Here is a 13,184-nt window from a genome sequence, read left to right on the forward strand (position 1 = left end):
CCGTTCTGTTTGTTAGCACTGTCTGTAGCTCCCCTGGGCCTGACGAACGAAACCTCTCTAGCAAAAAGCAATTGATTTGCCTGCTGATTTGGCTTCACGTTTTCCTTGTTTCCCAACACGTTATCAGATCCCCCCTCCCTGGCTACAGAAAAGGTCTTCTCTGTTTCATTCTCCTGAACTGACCTCGCCTTCAACAGCCTGTTCCTTCTAAGCCCCACCAAGGGCTCCTCGGGGACAAAGGTGCAGTTGGGGAATAAAACTTTGTCTTTCCACAATGTAGAGCAAAAGGCTGAATGGCTCTGCCAGCACCAGACACGGAAACACAAACAGCTTCATCAAGCTACATGGAAATTGTACAAATTCCTTGGCAGAAAGGTGAGAGCAGCAAGCCACCCTGGGCTAATCTCAGTGACCAGATGTCATTTACATTGGAAAGACTAATAGGTGAGGGGCAGGAGTCATCCAAAATATTCCCAGAAAAATTCCAAACCCTAGAAATTCAAGGGTCTGTATCCCAGGAGGAATTCGTTAAAATTGTCTGATTTTGAAGAAAAAAAATCCTCCAAAACTAAAACTAAGACAACAGCAATGACAAAACCAACCCCACCCCGAATGAGTGAAATGCTGCCGGGCTTCATTCATAAATTAGCACTAGCCAGAGAGCAAATTATTCTGTTTTCATGCACAATTTTGTTCTTGTGGCATGGATGGCACTTACAAGGGTTCCTTAAAATGCATTTAGCAAGTAATATAGCAGATAACTCAGGTCTATGCTCAGTGCCTTGATGGATCCTTCTGGGTGTGAGTTACTGAGCCAGGGAAAACCCAGTCTCTTCAGTGGTCAATGGGTTGTGTCTAGGTGCTGATAAGTGAACTCACCCAGTAGCTGGCACTTTTTTTTAGTCTTCAAACTGCATTGCAGATAATCACTGAATAAACCATGGGCGAGGGAGGTATGGGCTATCCCAGGTTTACAGCTGGCGCAGGTGGTAAATGGCTTGCTTTATGCTCAAGCGGGAAGTATTAGCCAGAGGGAGGATTTGAACTACCTGTCCTGTGTCCATTCCCTGGAGCAACAAACTGTTGCTGTGACAGAACCTTTGACCATTTCACAAGCTGAGGCTTTGGACTTGAGTGCTCCTTTTTCAAACCCAATGGGAGAGGACTAGGGAATTCATTCTGGTGTTGAAAGCCTTTAAATCACTACATATAAAGGTGTTTGGGGGGTAGGGAGGCAGGGCCGGCTCCAGGCACCAGGCAACCAAGCACATGCTTGGAGCGGCACCTGGTAAGGGGCGGCCAATCTTGGGGTGGCGGGGGGGCAGCGCGGCGCGGCATTCTGCGGGGGGGGTGCTCCGGCGGCGCGGTGCTCGGCGGGAGGGGGGGGCGCCCAGCGCTGGGGGGGGGGGGCGCGGGGGGGCGGCACTTTTTTTTTGCTGCTTGGGGCAGCAAAAAAGTTAGAGCCGGCCCTGTAGGGAGGACCTCATATAATGCATTCTCTGGCACATGCTCTAATCTCCACGTATTTTGACCTGCAAATAGCTCTTTAAATTGGGGCATATTTTCAGGCTTCATCATCTTCCTCATGAGGAAATTTAATGAAACCCTTTCTCTGCTTGATCCCTTGAGAATACAGGACACTATTGCTGCTACTGCTCTCTGCAGGCAATAGACAATACAGAACAGAGTCGTACGGCTGTATTGTTTATTGATGCCCTCTGGTGGCTAAGTATTAAAACTGCCAGGATTTGGCTGACTTCCTAGGGATAGGTTTTGTCTAGAAAATACAGGTTTCAGCTTACGCATCTCAAATGTCGCGGCAGGGACTGATGGTTGAAACACATATATGTGATTGCACTGATCATTTGCATCCTGCTGTTCTAAAGTGGTACCCTCTGGGTAGGTTCAGGCTGCAAACAATATTGGGGAAAATAAGCACAGGTAGTCCCAGATCTGTTGGCATATTTCTACATTTGTCAGGGAATTTAGTGCTCAAAGAGAGGTACTGACAACAGCTACTTGAGCCAGGCATAGCGTAAGCATCACCACTCAGCTCTCTCAGTGCTTCTCCAACATCACCTGGAGCACCAACTCTTATTTCTGCACTAGGCCTTCCCACTCTGCCAAATTATGTGTGGTAGTTTTGCAATATGCTCACAGAGGGACTAGACTGAGACCTACCAATCTCATTTCATGTGTGACCTGAGCAAAGGATTGTATTCCAGGTCTCTAAAGGTGAAAAGCTAATAGGCTAACTCTCCTCCAGAGTATGCTGAAGAAATATTCTTCTAAAATATCAACAGTGAGCGGGGGCTGATTTTTTACAGGGTTATAGGTCATTATTAGGCTAGCACATCTGGGAGCACTATTTATTAATAAGTTAAGGGACTGATCAAAAGAACCCCAAGCTTTTGGAGCAGTTCAGATCTGGACCTGTCTTCTGCAGCTCAGGTCCATTTCTATTTCAAAATAACAACTTCATTCAGAATGCTAACAATGGACAGCAAGAACAGCCATTCCCTCAACCAACCATCTAAGCACTACGGAGCTTGGAATCATAGTCAAGTATTCAACCAAAAATATGCTACGCATTATGCTGTGAAAGCCAGCAGAGCCCTGTTTCACAGTTTAGGGCAACTGCACCTCTATTCCCCCTCTATAGTCCACCAAGGGTCCACGATTTACAGGCTTCTGGGTCCCAGTCATCACCTCTCTCAATTAGAAGTTACCACACAGCCCTTTCTAAGAAAGCACAGGTATCATTAAGATGAAAGAACTACAGAGAAAACATAAAACAATAAAAGAACCTACATGCATGCCAATCACCATGCAGAGGTCACCCTAACTCCAAAAAGGGCTATGGCAGGTGATCAGGCCTTCAAACCCCACCAAGAGTTTTTTCTGTGGTCGCAAGCTCAGAACAGCTCTTAGCTCAGAACAAGCATCCCCATGAGCAGGTCAAGTCCTTCCAACCCTTCCCAGGAAGGATTGGGGTCCCTTGGATGGAAGGTCCCATCCATTTGTTGGATCAGAAAAAAGGCCCCGAGTCAATTTAAATTCAGGCTATTTATACAAAAGTCCTTTTTTTCCCCTGCTGGTCTCTAGAGAATCCGGTCTGAACAGTATACACAAGCCTCTCCAGAATGTGGTACCTCTCAGAGGTGCTATCACCCCCCACTGTTCTTAATTCCTGGAAGGCTGTGGTCCCCTGGCCCACAATGATACATACACTTAACACAGTAAGATCTCCCAAGGAATTTCCATCTCTGATTGAAAGCCAGAGAAGATCCACAGTTCTCCACTGAACACGTCCTTTCCCCAGTTGTGGAGATTTCACATCTAGGGACTCTCAACAGGAGCATCTCAGCTGACCTGGACTGATGCGACGGTGCATAGGGAGAGAGGTTATTCTAGCTCATGCAGGGCTCTACAAATGAAAGCCATATGCTAAGCCATGATATCACTGTAACAGGGTGCAGGGACATTACCTGGACCTAGCTCAGCTTCTTCCCTCCCCTTGCAGGGCTGTCAACAGAAGAGCTATATGAATGAATGTTTTGGGGACAGGTGGTGAGGACAATGTCTTTGGGAAGGTCAGGGCTCCATCCCCAGGGCCAAGGGACTGGGCTGATTTCTGTTTGCTTTCTGATTCTTTTAACTTACTTAGCTTTCTTGTTGCAAGCACTAACCCTTGGGAGAAATGAGTAGACCTTGCCTACTGCTTTCCATTGAGACGCTCCAATAGCTCCAAGCAGTGATGAGCTCCGAAAATCCTAATAACCGGTTCCCTACCAGGTCCTCGGCGGCAGGGGGGCAGAGGGGGGGCCTTCACTTGCTCCAGGTTTTCGGCGGCGGGTCCTTCACCCGGAGTGAGTGAAGACACCCCCCCGCCACCGAAGACCCGGTAGGGAACTGCGCAGTGAGTACAAGCCCCACGTGCCTGTCTCTCCCCCCCCCCATCCAACCCCAACCCACTTCCTGCCCCCGACTGCCCCCCTCAGAACGTGCAACCCATCAACCACCCCGCTTCTTGTCCCATGACCACCACCTCCCGAGACCGCCCACCCTAACTGCCCCCCAGGACCCCACTCCCTATCCAACTCGTCCTGTTCCCTGTCTGCCCCGATCCTATCCTCCACCACCCCGACAGACCCCCCGGAACTCCCACACCTACCCTACACCCCCCCCGTTCCCCATCCCCTGACCACCCCCCCAGAACCTCCGCCCCCTCCAACGGCTCCCTGCCCCTTATCCAACCCCTCCTCCCAGCCCCGGCCCCCTTACCATGCTGCTCAAAGCGGTAGGAGCTGCAGAGCTGCCCAGAGTGCCGGCGCTGGGGCTCTGCGAGAGGGGTGGGAAGTGGGGGAGGGGCCGGGGGAGCCTCCCCAGCTGGGAGCTCAGGCGGGCCAGACAGGACGGTCCCGTGGGCCGGATGTGGCCTGCGGACTGGAGTTTGCCCACCCGTCGGCCCCTTTACAACCGGTTCTACACCGGCTTCTAAATTTAACAACCGGTTCTTGTGAACCGGTGCGAACCGGCTCCAGCTCACCACTGGCTCCGAGTCTCATTTCACCCTTTAAACCACAAGTCAAAAGTAAACACGGCAAAAGCCTTTGTCTGTCTTACAAGGGGTGGTAAAAAATGTGGTGTGTGAAGCTTTGAAATACCAACACCTTTTATTTTCTGAATTCTGCACCTTTTAATTTCTAAACACCATTTCAGTTCAGCCACCATTTTGTTCTCAGGGCTCAGAGCAGACGGGCGCAGAAGTACATACTGGGTTCTTCCCTGGGAATGTTACTTGGGTTCCTTTCATCCAAAGTCAAGGTCTTTGTGACTAAATGTGTCCGGTTGTTCTGTGTTTTCCCCATAGACAAAGGCCAAAACCCAGGTGGTATGAAACAAGAACCCCAGGACCAGAATGACAAGTGGGAAACCACCACAATAAAGCCTGTCCTCACTGTATCGAAAGGGTTCTAGCATTTCCTGCAGGGTTCTAGCCAAACATTGTCATTTGTGTAGCAGTAAAGCCTGCTGGGTGCTTTACAGCTGCAGATAAGCCAGGGCCGCCCAGAGGGGGGGGCAAGTGGGGCAATTTGCCCCAGGCCCCGGGCCCTGGCCCGGTGGCAGTCCAGGTCTTCGGCGGCAGTACAGGTCTTCGGCGGCAGGGGCCCCGTGAGCCCTGGCCCGGCGGCGGTCCAGGTCTTCGGCGGCATTTCGGCGGCGGGGGGCCCTTCAGTGCTGCCGAAGACGCGGAGCGACTGAAGGGCTCCCCGCCGCCGAAATGCCGCCGAAGACCCGGACCGCCACCGGGTGAGTACAAGCGCTGCAGCTCCCCCGCTTTGCCCCAGGCCCCCTGAATCCTCTGGGCAGCCCTGAGACAAGCTCCCTGCTCCAAACAGCTTATAGTCTAAGTGCCTGACCCTGCAATCAGCTCCACATGGGTGACCTCCCTGCTGCATGGAGTTCATAGCAGGCTCGGGACTTTAATAATAAACTGTGCATTGAGAGCTATTGGTGGTTTGTAGTATTAATTATTATTGTCCTGATTGTCCCTATGGGAGAGAGACCAGCCCTAGTTCAGAGCCAAACATTGACCATTTTCTAAACCCTCTCCTTCAGCAATCTTTATGGGCCCTGTGTCTTTCAATGGAGTTAAAAGGTATGTCCCTAGTTTTGACCTCAAAATGTCCCTATTAATAGCTTCCCTGTGTTGGCTGGTCCTGCAGGAGACAGAGCACTAGAGCAAAGGACTCCCGGAACTAGAGAAAAAGATGACCCTTCAATCCCAAAGAGAAATGCCCAGGCCTCAGGCATCGGAGCCAGAGGGAGAGAGCAGTCCCAGCGGACGAGGGACCTTTCCCTGTTGTTTTTTTTTTAAACATCCTTACCACAGGATGTAAACTAATCGCTGTATTTAGCTAGAAAAACAGCCCCTCTCCCTACATTCTGACTCACTTCCCCTTACACAACAATGAGCTGGGAAAAGCTGCCAGATCTCAGTTCTTCCCGACTTGTTCCCAGCCCAGTGGCGTCTTTACGTCGATTTTCCACATCTCAAGTATAATCTATAAGCTGCTCCCCAGCCAGGAGCGAGACACCTCTTTCGGCCTTGTGCACCAGAGAACTTGGCCGCTCTCAGGCTCACACCACGAGGAGTGAGGTCACTCCAATTGTCCGAAGGAGGTGAATGGCCTGCTGCCATGTGGGAGGGGCAAGTTGGCTTGGCCTCCTCTTGTGCCAGTTCCTTTCACTGTGGTTGATGCTAAGTTCAAATGGCACCTCAGATCCACGAGAAGGAAAGGAGAAATGAAATACTGGTTTCCTGAGGTTGCACAGCCGGAATCTGGGGGGAGACAAGAGCTACATTACTGTGCACACAGCACAGACTAGAGGGCAAACAGATCACAAGGTTGTAGGTTGGGATTTTCAAAGGACCCTAAGATAGTTAGGGGCACAACTCTCAAACCCACCTGAAATTGAATGCACAGTCTGGGTGTGTTGGAGACCCTGGAGAGAAACACTGAAGCTGGATCCTTTTCAACCCATTACTTTTTGTAATACCATATGTATCTATACAAGTTAAGGCAAATGAATGCTCAAACCTCATGCTTCTGGGTATTAGCTGATTCTCTACAAGGGGTCAGGAAGGAATTACATTCCCTTCCTCCCACCCCCCTCCCATCTTGCTTCACATGCAACATTTCATGGTTGGGGCTGGACCTGGGGCTGAGCACCTGCAGCTCCCATTAAAATCAGCAGCCAATTTGCATTAAAATCTTGAAAATTCCTTTAATCCAAACACAGGCATTTCCATACATTGTGCATACAATTCACACCTGTATTTGCAACCTGCATGCTTTCACTGTGGATTATGCAATCATGTTCTGGTTCTGCTTCCCAGGGTGGTAGATGCTGGCACAAATGCTAGGCTACTCTTTCCCCACACTCTCCAGTACCTTGTAGGCCACAGCGCAGCTGCTATCAGTGCCCCATCTCTTTGTTTTCACAAATGAAATCATTCACCTTGGACAAGTCATTTGAGACATAAGACATACAGCAAAGATGAAGGGGCAGGAGATATCTCACCAAGTCCCTAAAAATAACATTGCTTGGGGAATCCAAGAAGCTGAAAAGGGTAGAATTTTTATAATAACCTCGCAACACGCCATGAAACATTTATGCTTGAGCAGAGGAGCAGCATGCAGTTTTACTCTGAAAGAGGACTGGGTAAAAATTGCTCTCTCACTCAGCAGATCTTCCTGTCAGAGTCCCAGCTGCTGCCTTTACTGACTAAAATTAGTTTCCACTATTATTTACTTCCCTTAGTACAGCAAACCCAGCACAGCTGCAGGACGACGAGCTGGATTCTGTTCTGGCTTGTGCAGCATCAGCAAAGCAGTGTGGTTAGCCAAGTTCTCACCTCAGGGCCAATTTCTGCCCTCGGTTACATTGGACAACCGCACTGGAGATGGGGGAACTCCACAGGCCAAAACACTGGAATTCAATGGCTTTTGTCCTGCTGGATCTACAAAGAATGACCTACTGAAATCTGGCAGAGATGGGTGTAGCCCAGGAGTTCTGTTACTGCCTGGGGCATGGCTGAAACACTAATATTAGTACCCAGAGGTTTGGCTCTTTGTTCTGCCAGGGCTGAAAAATGTCCTTGTTAAAATGAAGTTTTGGAGGCTGCCATTGTAGAACTCACTGTAACAGGGTTTGGCTCCACAGCGCCCCCTCGTGGCCCACCAGGACACTGCTCATCCCAGTAGTCAGCCACGCCTCTCACAAGGTCCAACGCAGTGAGCTTTAGTCCTGTGGCTGAGGGACTCTTAAGTCCCATCCCCTACAGGTATTAGAGTCCAAAAATAAAAGAAAACCAAAAACTCAAAATAGGGTCATCTGATGAATCTTCAGCAGTAACCCACCCTTCTATTTCTGTGTGGCCCTGTCTTCAAACAACCCGTCTCCCACAGCCCTTAGCCCATTCACCTGGAGGCTCGTACAACCAGCAAGCACTGTCAGACTCCTGACCAGCTCTTCTCCCCTTCCTGGTCAGCCCCAAACTGAGCTGTGTCTTCTCCTTCTAACTTCCCTCTCCACACCTGACATCTGCTGCACTGGGTCCACTGGCCCTGATTAACCCCTACCTTGCTACTGTGCGGCCTCCATCACACTCACATTACCTGGAGCTTCTGGGTATTTGGAGGGACACACACAAAAGACCAAATTCAGGCAACACAAGTCCCATTAAAGTCAAGGCTGAAATCAGTACATAGCCCCAGATCATACTAAGCCCCAAAAATCAGGCTTAGTTTGTAACATTTAACAGGATGAGAGACGTTTTTGAGCTTAGTGTAGATTTTAGTGAAAACAGGAGAGGGTGGGGAAGAGCTAGGAGATGGGAAACATCTTCTTGTGAGGCACTGCAACTTGGGAAGCTAACTACAACAGCACCGTGCCCAATCCATAAAAAACAGAGAGTGACACTGACCCGGGGAGTGAAGTGCAACAGGTAAACAAACAGCACAAGGGGCAAAACCAACATTAGATTGCCAGTATTCTTCCCCACTTAATAAAAGTCAGGGTTTATTATAAATATTAAGGTCATTTTTAAAAGGGAGGGGTTTTAATCTTGAAAGGGTCTTTTCAAACGCCGTTCCCCACCACCACCACCACTCATATTATTGCATTTTGAAGTCTGTGCAGCGAGGAAAGGACTCATAAAGCTAGTTAATAGGGTACTCACACATTGGGAAATCATCACTTGGTCCTTCTCCTTTTGAGCCACCTCACTGAACACTAATGAAGTGAAGATGACATGCATCCATTAGCGGCAAGAAAGGATTTTCTGTGAATCATCAGGTCAACTGCTACTAGAAAACAATAGTCACCGCCTCTCTTCTGGGGTCTCTCCTCTGGGGTAGCCCCATGAAAAGCGGATGTTAAAATGTTGTGATTCTGCTCTCAGAACTGAATCTCTCAGCTCTCTCAGGAGTCAGAACTTGGCAAGACATAGCACCAAGGTTTTCATCTCAAAGCTAGACCTACCCCAACATCTTAATATAGTTATAGAATCACAGAAATTGTAGGGCTAGAAGGGACCTTGAGAAGTCATCAAGTCCAACCCCCTGCACGGGGGCAGGACCAAGTAAAGCTAGCCCACCCCCAACAAGTGTTTGTCCAACCTGTTCTTAAAATCCTCCAGTGATGGGGATTCCACAACCTCCCTTGGACGCCTGTTCCAGAGCTTAACTACCCTTATAGTTAGGTTAAATATTAGGAAACACTTTCTGAATCTCCCTTGCTGCCACAGCGACACGTGGGGGGGGGGGAGACATGCAGGGTCAAGTGCCCCCCCTCCCCGAGATTTCTGCTTGGGCTGCTGGGGGGTGGGGTGGGAGAGGGACTCTGTCCTTCTCCCGCTGCACCTGCCCCCTGGCATGTTTCCAGCTCATTCAGCCCCTGTTCCCAGCAGCTGGGGCCCGGGTGGGCTGCCGCCTCCTCCCCAGCTGGGTGCTCTCTCAGGCAGCTGTTGCACTGCACAGAGGCAGCGACCTGGAATGGCCAGCCTCAGCCGGCGTGAGAAGCAGCTCCGTCCCATTCCCTGCCTAGACCCAGCTGCCAGGGAGAGCAGCTGAGCGAGCCAGAAACGTGTCGGGGGAGGTGCAGCAGGAGAAGGACATAGCCCGCCCCCCACTCCCTGCAGGTAACTCTGGCAGGACGGGGAGAGCACGGCGGTCCCTGGGCTCGGCGCAGGGTGTGGGGGGGTCACTGGGGAAGCAGGTTCCCTGGCCTCTGCTTAGCTGGAGGTAGGGGCATTGCCTGCACCCTGTGCCTCTTCTGTTGAGGTGTCTGTGAACTCTGGGGAGACACTGGTGCTGTGAGTCTCCCTGGGCTGGGGCTGGCCCCAACTGGGCACAGAGGCACCTGCTTCCCGTTCCTGTGGCCACAGCAGGATTGCCTGCCCTGGCCCGGGGAGGTGGGGCTGGAAGTTTGTCCGACAAGTGGAGCAGTCACATGTCCCCCCCTTTACATTATGCCCCCCCACACCCGGTATCAGGAGGCACAAGTCATCTATGCTTGCTGCAGATTAACCCTTCTACTTCTAGTCCTACTTTCAATGGGACGTGGAGAACAACTGATCACCCTCCTCTTTATATCCATCCTTAACATATTTGAAGTCTATTACCAGGTTCCCCCTCAGTCTTCTTTCCTCAAGACTAAACATGCCCAGTTATTTAATCTTTCCTCATAGATCTTGTTTTCTAAACCTTTTCTCACTTTGGTTGCTCTGTCCTGGATTCCCCAATTTGTCCACATCTTTCTTAAAGTGTGGCACCCGAATTGGACACAGTACTCCAACGGGGGGCAATTATCTGGATTCTAAGGGTCTGATTCTTTAGTCACCCTAAGTAGTTCTGGGAAATAGGATGTAGTTGGTTACTTCTTAAAGGTTCCACTTCACAACTAATGAACTGAAGGAACAATGCAAGGTTAAGAGCCACACAGAAATTTTCAAAGTAAACTCAATGAAACTGAAATTCAGTGGGAGTTGGACACCTGCTATGTCCCTTAGGCCTGGTCTACACTACGAGTTTAGGTCGACTTTAGCCGCGTTAAATCGAATTAAGCCTGGACACGTTCACACGACGAAGCCCTTTCTTTCGACTTAAAGGGCCCTTTAAACCGGTTTCTTTACACCACCTCCGACGAGGGGATTAGCGATAAAATCGGCCTTAGGGGGTCGGAATTGGGTTAGTGTGGATGGAATTCGACGTTATTGGCCTCCGGGAGCTATCCCACAGTGCTTCATTGTGACCGCTCTGGACAGCACTCTCAACTCAGATGCACTGGCCAGGTAGACAGGAAAAGCCCCGCGAACGTTTGAATTTCATTTCCTGTTTGCTGAGCGTGGAGAGCACAGGTGACCCCGCAGAGCTCATCAGCACAGGTAACCGTGATGGAGTCCCAGGATCGCAAAAGAGCTCCAGCATGGACAGAACAGGAGGTTCGGGATCTGATCGCCATATGGGGAGATGAATCAGTGCTGGCCGAACTCCGAAGCAGTAAACGAAATGGCAAAATATTAGAAAAGGTCTCCAGGGCCATGAAGGACAGAGGCCATAACAGGGACGCACAGCAGTGCCGCGTGAAAATTAAGGAGCTAAGGCAAGCCTACCACAAAGCCAGAGAGGCAAACGGAAGGTCCGGGGCTGAGCCGCAAACATGCCGCTTCTACGCAGAGCTGCATGCCATTCTAGGGAGTGCAGCCACCACTACCCCAACCGTGTACTATGAGTCCCTCACTGGAGAAACACACAGGGAAGCGGGTTCTGGGGACGAGGAAGATGAGCATGAAGATAATGTAAATAGCTCACAGCAGCAAGGAAGCGGAGAAACCAGTTTCCCCAACAGCCAGGATATGTTTATCACCCTGGACCTGGAACCAGTAACCCCCGAACTCACCCAAGACCCTGTGGGCACACAGGGGACCTCTGGTGAGTGTACCTTTGTAAATATTACACATGGTTTAAAAGCAAGCGTGTTTAATGATTAATTTGCCCTGGCAATCGCGGCCAGTACAGCTACTGGAAAAGTCCGTTAACGTGTATGGGGATGGAGCGGAAATCCTCCAGGGACATCTCCAGAAAGCTCTCCTTCATGTACTCCCAAAGCCTTTGCAAAAGGTTTCTGGGGAGGGCTGCCTTATCCCGTCCGCCATGGTAGGACACTTTACCACACCAGGCCAATAGCACATAGTCTGGAATCATTGCATAACAAAGCATGGCAGCGTATGGTCCCGGTGTTTGCTGGCATGCAGACAACATCCATTCCTTATCTCTCTTTGTTATCCTCAGGAGAGTGATATCATTCACGGTCACCTGGTTGAAATGGGGCAATTTTATTAAGGGGACATTCAGAGGTGCCCCTTCCTGGTCTGCTGAACAGAAATATTCCCCGCTGTTAGCCATGCGGTGGGGGGAGGGGTGAAGTGATCATCACAGATAATTGAGTGTGTGGGGGAGGGTTATTAGTTGGGTTTGTGCTGCACGTTAACCCTGAAACCGCAGCCCCTCCTTTTACATTGCAAACCCATTTTAAATGGCCAACCCAACGGGTGCTTGGTATGGTTAATGATAGCAGTACTCTTTGAAACCATCCCCACATGTTAAGAAAGTTAAAAAAGCCAAAAGACTGTGTCTTACCATGGCTGCCTGCAAGCTGAAATCTGTGACCTGGCACTGCGTGAGTGATCTCTCACACCAAACAGGCAGGCCCTCAATATAAGAGGAAAAATGCGACCTTGTAACGAAAGCACATCTGCTGTGTAATGTGAACAGCAAAATGTAACGTGAAAGAGTGTACACATTGTTCTCTAAAATGTATCTTTTTTAACCACCTCTCCCTTCTCATCCACCAGCTGCAAATCGTTCTCCTTCACGGAGGCTAGTGAATATTCGAAAACGGAAGCGAAGGATGCGTGATGAAATGTTTACAGAACTACAGACTGCCTCCCACGCTGACAGAGCACAGCAGAATGCGTGGAGGCAGTCAATGACTGATTATTGAAAAGCCCAATATGAGCGAGAGGAGAGGTGGCGGGCTGAATCGCGGGCTGAGGAGGAGAGGTGGCGGGCTGAATCGCGGGAGGAACAGAGGAAGTTGCGGGCTGAAGATGAGAGGTGGCGTCAGCTTGCACACAGAAAGCAAGAGTCCATGCTCCGGCTGCTGGAGCATCAAACTGATATGCTACAGCGTATGGTTGAGCTGCAGGAAAGGCAGCAGGAGCACAGACCGCCGCTACAGCCCCTGTGTAACCAACAGCCCTCCTCCCCAAGTCCCATTGCCTCCTCACCCAGACGCCCAAGAACACGGTGGAGGGGCCTCCGGCCACACAGTCACTCCAGCCCAGATGATTTCCCGAGCAATAAGTGTTAAAGTTTTAAAGGTTTAAACTGCAATGTGACCTTTTCCTTCCCTCCTCCCCCACCCATCCCGGGCTACCTTTGCAATTATCCCCCTAGTTGTGTGATGAAGTAATAAAGAATGCATGAATGTGAAGTAACAATGACTTTATTGCCTCTGCAAGTGGTGCTTGAAGGGGGGAGGGTAGTAGGGGAGGGTGGGGTTGTTGGTTTACAGGGAAGTAGAGTTAACCGGGTGGGTGGGGGGGCGGAGAT

Source organism: Terrapene carolina, unplaced genomic scaffold (assembly GCF_002925995.2).
Source record: "Terrapene carolina triunguis isolate 2854851 unplaced genomic scaffold, T_m_triunguis-2.0 Scaffold131, whole genome shotgun sequence".
Classification (NCBI taxonomy): domain Eukaryota; kingdom Metazoa; phylum Chordata; order Testudines; family Emydidae; genus Terrapene; species Terrapene triunguis.